This window comes from Scyliorhinus torazame, chromosome 5 (assembly GCF_047496885.1).
Source record: "Scyliorhinus torazame isolate Kashiwa2021f chromosome 5, sScyTor2.1, whole genome shotgun sequence".
NCBI lineage: Eukaryota > Metazoa > Chordata > Chondrichthyes > Carcharhiniformes > Scyliorhinidae > Scyliorhinus > Scyliorhinus torazame.
In genome coordinates this window covers 125,635,444-125,643,671 of record NC_092711.1, presented here as the reverse complement: position 1 = coordinate 125,643,671, position 8,228 = coordinate 125,635,444, and the positions used below count along the sequence as shown (strand labels likewise).

The window sequence follows — 8,228 nt, the reverse complement described above, 5'->3', positions numbered from 1 at the left end:
TTAAAATTACCACAGTAGCATACTTGGCAAACTGCTGATCTTGTTAGTAGTGAGAGTTACTATCCGGGATTTTGTTAAGAACATAGAACATACAGTGCAGAAGGAGGCTGTTCGGCCCATCAAGTCTGCACCGACCCACTTAAGCCCTCACTTCCACCCTATCCCTGTAACCCAATAACCCCTCCTCACCTTTGTTGGTCACTAAGGGCAATTTAGCACAGCCAATCCACCTAACCTGCACGTCTTTGGACTGTGGGAGGAAACCGGAGCACCCGGAGGAAACCCACGCAGACACGGGGAGAACGTGCAGACTCCGCACAGACAGTGACCCAGCAGGGAATCGAACCTGGGACCCTGGCGCTGTGTAGCCACAGTGCTAGCCACTTGTGCTACCGTGCTGCCCCTTTGTTAAGTTTGTTGTTCCTGTCGCATTTCATTCAGCTCATCGTGGGTACAAAGTAGGTATTCAGCCTAAACTCAATTTCCAGATTGTGGTCTGTAGCTTTTTAAGTTACATCAATTCAAATGTCTATCTGAATACTTTTTAAATGTGATCAGGGAATGTGCCATCATTTCAGGCAGCATGTCACAGATCCTCACCACCCTCTAAACCTCCTAGTCCTTCCCTAAATCTCTGCCCCCTTTTATAAGTATCCCTCAACCAAAGGGAATAGGACCTTCCTATCCAATCTATTTAGATCCCTCAGAATTAAAAAAATATATACATTTATATTTTTTTCCAATAAAGGGGCAATTTAATTTTGCCAAGCCACCTCAGCTGCACATATTTGGGCAGAAAACGGGAGAATGTGCAAATTCCTTACAGACTGTGACCGCGGACCAGGATCGAACCCGGGTCCCCAGCACGCAGGCACACAAACACTGTGCCACCATGAAACTCCAGAATTTTAAAATCCTCTAGTAACCACACTCCGGCACCTATTCAGGTACACAGAGGGAGAATTCAGAATGTCCAATTCACCTAACAAGCACGTCTTTCGGGACTTGTGGGAGGAAACCCATACAGACACTGGGAGAACCTGTAGACTCTGCGTAGACAGTGTCCCAAGTGGGAATTGAACCCCGGGACCCTGGTGCTGTGAAGCAACAGTGCTAACCACTGTGCTACCGTGCCGCCCATAAAACAGTCCAGCTCAATGTTCTCAGATTAAAGAAGCTGAAGCGCCCAACGTGGGTCTTGAATCCAGGGCCCTGGGATTAAGACTCCCATGCTCTACAGACTGAGCTAGCCAGGCTGATTTTCAAACTTTCATTTTGGTCTCTCCTCAGTCTTTTCTGTTCCAAAGAAAACAGCCCCAGTTTATCCAAACTTTCCTCTGAACAAACATTGTCAATTTCTGGCTGATGTTCTTAAATCCTCTCTGTGCTCTCTCTGGTGCAATCTTCCTGTGCACAGGAATCTTGCTCTGGCCTAACTAGTCCTGTCCTGCCATTTATCATGTAATCCTTTGCCTTGTTTTCCTTCCAGCTTTCTTCCTCACTATCAAGTGTTTAATCATTTTTGTGTCACAGGTAAACTTCTTCCTCATGTTCCTACATTTACTCCAAATCAATGATGTAAACCAGGAGTGAAGGGCCCAGTACTGATTCCTTGGAAACCAGCGCTGGAAACAGCCCTTTGATTTTCTCTATTCTTCATGGGATGTGAGTGTCACGGGCAAACCAGCTGGGTTGCCCATTCCTAATTGCCCTTAAACTGAGGGGCTTGCTGGGCAATTCAGAATTAACCACATTTCAGTGAGTTGGCCAGATCAGGTAACGCCGGTGGTGCAGACTCGATGGGCCGAATGCATTGTGGATTCTATGATTAATTCCGACCTTGGGTCACTGTCTCTGTGGAGTTTTCCTGCGTCTGCGTAGATTTCCTTTCCGGGTGCTCTGGTTTCCTCCCACAGTCCAAGAATGTGCAGATGAGGTGGATTGGCTGTGCTAAATTGTCCCTGGGAGGTGTTACGGGGATAGGTTGGGGAATTCGCCAAGGTAGGGTGCTCTTTCAGAGGGTTGCCACAGACTCGATGGGCCGAATGGCCTCCTTCTGCACTGGGGGGATTCTATGATTCTACATTGGATCCAATGATGTGTTCACTCACACACTGCAGCCTGACTCTTATTATGGGAACAGACACTGTGTTTGTTACTCTAAAAGTGAGTGAATCCTTTGCTGTTTATCCTCTGGGCCCCATCTCCACTATTATTGTCTGATTGTCCCACTGAGACTCTCACTGTTATTATTGGACAATCAGCGAGTCAGCCTGAGCCTGTGGCCGCTCTCACCATCTGTAACCGTCATAATGACTGGGTGATTGACGGCTGCTCCGGACCAATAGGAGGTGGAGGGGCAGGATTGGAGGACCAACCGAGAGCGGCTAGTCCTCCAACCAATCGGAGTGAATGAGGGGTGGGGCCTGCTGTGATTGAAGCATGCGCAGTGTGGGCAATAGCGATGCAGAAGGGCTGACTTCAGCTCCGAAATCGGTGTGAGGCGATTAACAATATGGAGGGAGCGAGAGATTGTGGGGGTGGGCTGAAACGTTGTATAAAGCTGTTGTAAGCCACAAACTTCGGAAGAAGTTTGTTTATAAATATGAGAAATGCCAATAAAAAGATTTTGTTTTTTTAAAAGGAAAAGAGTTTACGGCACCCAGTTTGTACCGAGCGGAGCTGCAGCTCCTCATGTTCGGCTCGGGTTAATGGCCGCCATCTTTGTTGGATGTGCATCAGGGCGCATGCGCGTTTGTCATCTTTGTCGGGGCGATGTTTCAGTGAGTGGGAGGAGCTTGTTCCCCATTGTTCAGAATGGAGACAACTTGTCCACCAAACTGGATTAGTCTTTGAGTCCCAATGTCTTATTGATGATGCAAAGTGGTGTCAGAGATGGAAAGAAAAGGAAGCAAATCCTGCTCTCCGGATTTCACTGTCTTATTAGACATCCTGCCCCATGTGTCCAAAGCTCTGCGGCTCTGTTCAGCCACATGAAGACCCAGGGTAGAAATTCACAACCCTGAGTCAACATCACCCTAAAATCAGGGGACTGCTGATGGAAAAGCGGGTTAGTGTGCAGAGGGGGGGGAGGAGGAGGGGGGGGGGAGGAGGAGGAGGAGGGGGGGGGGAGGAGGAGGAGGAGGGGGGGGGGAGGAGGAGGAGGAGGAGGGGGGGGGGAGGAGGAGGAGGAGGAGGGGGGGGGGAGGAGGAGGAGGGGGGAGGAGGGGGGGAGGGGGGGGAGGAGGAGGGGGGGAGGGGGGAGGAGGAGGGGGGGAGGGGGGAGGGGGAGGGGGGAGGAGGAGGAGGGGGGGGAGGAGGAGGAGGGGGGGAGGAGGAGGAGGAGGGGGGGGGGGGGAGGAGGGGGAGGGGAGGAGGAGGGGGGAGGAGGAGGAGGAGGGGGGAGGAGGGGGAGGGAGGAGGGGGGGGAGAGGGGGGGGAGAGGAGGGGGGGGGGAAGAGGAGGGGGGGGAGAGGAGGGGGGGGAGAAGAGGAGGGGGGGAGAGGAGGGGGGGGGGAGAGGAGGGGGGGGGGAGGGGAGAGGGGGGGACGGGAGGGGGGGGAGAGGAGGGGGGGGGGGAGAGAGGAGGGGGGGAGGAGGGGGGGGGAGGGGAGAGGAGGGGGGGAGAGGAGGGGGGGAGGAGGGGGGGGGGGAGAGAGGAGGGGGGGGGAGGGGAGAGGGGGGGGGAGAGAGGAGGGGGGGGAGGGGAGAGGAGGGGGGGAGAGGAGGGGGGGAGGAGGGGGGGGGGGGAGAGAGGAGGGGAGAGGAGGGGGGGAGAGGAGGGGGGGGAGAGGAGGGGGGGAGAGGAGGGGGGGGGGAGAGGAGAGGGGGGGGGGGGAAGAGGAGAGGGGGGGGGAGGGGAGAGGGGGGGGGAGAGGAGAGGGGGGGGAGGGGAGAGGGGGGGGGAGAGGAGAGGGGGGGGGAGGGGAGAGGGAGAGGGGAGGGGGGGGAGGAGGGGGGGGGGAGAGAGGAGGGGGGAGGGGGGAGAGGGGGGGGGGAGGAGGAGGGGGGGGAGAGGAGGGGGGGGGAGAGGAGGAGGGGGGGGGAGAGGAGAGGAGGGGGGGGGAGGAGGAGGGGGGGAGGAGGAGGGGGGGGGAGGAGGAGGGGGGGGGAAGGAGGAGGGGGGGGGAAGGAGGAGGGGGGGGGAGGAGGAGGGGGGGGGGAGAGGAAGGGGGGGGGGAGAGGAGGAGGGGGGGAGGAGGGGGGGGGAGAGGAGGGGGGGGGAGAGGAGGGGGGGGGAGAGAGGAGGGGGGGGGAGAGAGGAGGGGGGGGGAGAGAGGAGGGGGGGAGAGGAGGGGGGGGGAGAGAGGAGGGGGGGGGAGAGAGGAGGGGGGGAGAGGAGGGGGGGGGAGAGAGGAGGGGGGGGGAGAGGAGGGGAGGGGGGGGGAGAGGAGGGGGGGGAGAGGGGGGGAGGGGGGGGGAGAGGAGGGGGGGAGAGGAGGGGGGGGAGAGGGGGGGGGGGGGAGGGGGGGGGGGGAGAGGAGGAGGAGGGGGAGGAGGAGGGGGGGGAGGGGGGGGGGGGGGGGGGGGAGGGGGGGGGGAGAGGAGGAGGGGGGAGAGGAGGGGGGGGGAGGGGGGGGGAGGGGGGGGGGAGGGGGGGGAGGGGGGGGGAGAGGAGGGGGGGGGGAGAGGGGGGGGAGGGGGGGGGGAGGGGGGGGGGAGGGGGGGGGGGAGAGGGGGGGGGGAGGAGGGGGGGGGAGGGGGGGGGGGAGGGAGGAGGGGGGGGAGGGGGGGGGGGGAGGAGGGGGGAGGGGGGGGGGAGGAGGGGGAGGGGGGGAGGAGGAGGGGGGGGAGGAGGGGGGAGGAGGAGGGGGAGGGGGGGGGAGGAGGGGGGGGGGGAGGAGGGGGGGGGAGGAGGGGGGGAGGGGGGGGGGAGGAGGGGGGGGGAGGAGGGGGGAGGAGGGGGGGGGAGAGGAGGGGGGGGGGAGGAGGGGGGAGGGGGGGGGGGAGGAGGGGGGGGAGGAGGGAGGGGGGGGGAGGAGGGAGGGGGGGGAGGGAGGGGGGGAGGGAGGAGGGGGGGGGGGGGAGGAGGGAGGGGGGGGGGGAGGAGGGGGGGGGGGAGGAGGGGGGGGAGGAGGGGGGGAGGGGGGGGGAGAGGGGAGGGAGGGGGGGGAGGGAGGAGGGGGGGGGGGGGAGGAGGGGGGGGAGGGAGGAGGGGGGGGAGGGGGGGGAGGAGGAGGGGGGGGGGGAGGGGGGGGGGGGGGAGGAGGGGGGGGGGAGGAGGGGGGGGGGGGAGGAGGGGGGGGGGAGGGGGAGGGGGGGGAGGAGGGGAGGGGGGGGGGAGGAGGAGGGGGGGGGGAGGAGGGAGGGGGGGGGAGAGGAGGGGGGGGGAGGAGGGGGGGGGAGGGGGGGGGGGAGGAGGGAGGGGGGGGGAGGGGGGGAGGGGGGGGGGAGGGAGGGGGGGGAGGGGGAGGGGGGGGGAGGGGAGGAGGGAGGGGGGGGAGGGGGGGAGGGGGGAGGGGGGAGGAGGGAGGGGGGGGAGGGGGAGGGGGGGGGGGAGGAGGGGGGGGGGGGGGAGGAGGGAGGGGGGGGGGAGGAGGGGAGGGGGGGGGAGGGGGAGGGGGGGGGGGGAGGAGGGGGGGGGGAGGAGGGAGGGGGGGGGAGGGGGGGGGAGGGGGGAGGGGGGGGAGGGGGGGGAGGGGGGGGAGGGGGGGGAGGGGGGGGGGAGGGGAGGGGGGGGAGAGGGGGGAGGGGGAGGGGGGGGGAGGGGAGGGGGAGAGGGGGGGGGGAGGAGGGGAGAGGGGGAGGGGGGGGGGAGGGGGAGGGGGGGGGAGGGGGGAGGGGAGGGGGGGGGGGGGAGAGGGGGGAGGGGGGGGAGGGAGGGGGGGGAGGGGGGGGGAGAGGGGGGAGGGGGGGGGGGAGAGGGGGGGGGAGGGGGAGGGGAGGGGGGGGAGGGGAGGGGGGGGAGGGGGGGAGGGGGGGGAGGGGGGGGGGGGGGGAGGGGGGGGAGGGGGGGGGAGGGGGGAGGGGGAGGGGGGGGAGGGGGGGAGGGGGGGGGAGGGGGGGAGGGGAGGGGGGGGAGGGGGGGGGAGGGGGGAGGGGAGGGGGGGGAGGGGAGGGGAGGGGGGAGGAGGGGAGGGAGGGGGGGAGGGGGAGGGGGAGGGGGGGGAGAGGGGAGGGGGGGGGGAGAGGGGAGGGGGGGGAGGGGGAGGGGAGGGGGGGGGGGGAGAGGGGGGGGGAGGGAGGGAGGGGGGGGGGAGGGGGAGGGGAGGGGGGAGGGGAGGGGGGGGAGGAGGAGGGGGGGAGGGAGGAGGGGGAGGGGAGGAGGGGGGGAGGGGGAGGGGGAGGGGGGGGAGGGGAGGGGGGGGGAGGGGAGGGGGGGGGGAGGGGGAGGGAGGGGGGGGAGGGGGAGGGGGGGGAGGGGAGGGGGGGGGGAGGGGGAGGGGGGGAGGGGAGGGGGGGGGAGGGGGGAGGGGGGGGGAGGGGAGGGAGGGGGGGGGGGAGGAGGGGGGGGGGAGGGGAGGAGGGGGGGGGAGGGGGGAGGGGGAGGGGGGGGAGGGGGGAGGGGGGGGGGAGGGGAGGAGGGGGGGGGGAGGGGGAGGGGGGGGGAGGGAGGGGGGGGGGAGGGGGGGAGGGGAGGGGGGGGGGGAGGGGAGGAGGGGGGGGGGAGGGAGGAGGGGGGGGGGGGAGGGGGGGGGAGGGGGGAGGGGAGGGGGGGGGGAGGGAGGGGGGGGGAGGGGGAGGGGGGGGGGAGGGAGGAGGGGGGGGGGAGGGGGGGGGGGGAGGAGGGGGGGGAGGGGGAGGGGAGGGGGGGGGGAGGGAGGGGGAGGGGGGGGAGGAGGGGGGGGGGGAGGGGGAGGAGGGAGGGGGGGGGAGGGAGGAGGGGGGGGGGGGGGAGGGGGGGGGAGGGAGGAGGGGGGGGGGAGGGAGGAGGGGGGAGGGGGGGGGGGGAGGAGGAGGGGGGGGGGAGGGAGGAGGGGGGGGGGAGGGAGGAGGGGGGGGGAGGGAGGGGGGGGGAGGGGGGGGAGGAGGGGGGGAGGGGGGGGGAGGGGGGGGGGAGGGAGGGAGGGGGGGGGGGGAGGAGGGGGGGGGAGGGGGGGGGGAGGGAGGGAGGGGGGGGGGAGGGGGAGGGGGGGGGAGGGGAGGGGGGAGGGGGGAGGAGGGGGGGGGGAGGGAGGAGGGGGGGGAGGGAGGAGGGGGGGAGGGAGGAGGGGGGGAGGGAGGGGGGGAGGAGGAGGGGGGAGGGGGAGGGGAGGAGGGGGGAGGGAGGGGGGGGGAGGGAGGAGGAGGGGGGGAGGGAGGAGGGGGGGGGGAGGGAGGAGGGGGGGGGAGGGAGGAGGGGGGGGAGGGAGGGGGGAGGAGGAGGGGGGGGGAGGGAGGAGGGGGGGGGGGGAGGGAGGAGGGGGGGGAGGGAGGAGGAGGGGGGGGGGAGGGAGGAGGGGGGGGGGAGGGAGGGGGGGAGGGAGGAGGGGGGGGAGGGAGGGGGGGGGGAGGGAGGAGGGGGGGGAGGGAGGAGGGGGGAGGAGGAGGGGGGGGAGGGAGGAGGGGGGAGGGGAGGGGGAGGGAGGGGGGGGGAGGGAGGAGGGGGGGGAGGAGGGGGGGGAGGAGGGGGGGGGGAGGGAGGAGGGGGGGGAGGGAGGAGGGGGGGGGAGGAGGAGGGGGGAGGGGGAGGGAGGGGGGGGAGGAGGAGGGGGGGAGGAGGAGGAGGGGGGGGAGGAGGAGGGGGAGGGAGAGGAGGGGGGGGAGGGAGGGGGGGGGAGAGGAGGAGGGGGGGGGGGAGGGAGGAGGGGGGGAGGGGGGGAGGAGGGGGGGGGAGGAGGGGGGGAGAGGGGGGGGGAGGGAGGAGGGGGGGGGAGGAGGAGGGGGGGGGAGGAGGAGGGGGGGGAGGGAGGAGGGGGGGAGGAGGAGGGGGGGGAGGGAGGAGGGGGGGGAGGGAGGAGGGGGAGGGGAGGGGAGGAGGGGGGGGGGAGGAGGGGGGGGAGGGGGAGGGGGGGGGAGGGAGGGGGGGGAGGAGGAGGGGGGGAGGGAGGAGGGGGGGGAGAGGAGGAGGGGGGGGGAGGAGGAGGGGGGGGGAGGAGGGGGGGGAGGAGGGAGGGGGGAGGAGAGGAGGAGGGAGGGGGGAGGGAGGAGGGGGGGGAGGGAGGAGGGGAGGGGGAGGGAGGAGGGGGGGGAGGGGGAGGGGAGGAGGGGGAGGGGGGGCATGAGCGATCATCCTGGACCAGGGAGCAGGAGGAGAGCATGTAGTGAATTTCTATCCTGGACTGACAGTGATTAATTTTGGAAACTCC

General features: G+C 69.3%; 1 protein-coding gene across 7 annotated transcripts in view; it reads left to right on the top strand.

The window, feature by feature from the left end:
• LOC140421791 (uncharacterized) overlaps positions 1-8,228 on the top strand; it is an 864,226-nt gene that overhangs the window by 152,936 nt on the left and 703,062 nt on the right. The window lies entirely within an intron of this gene.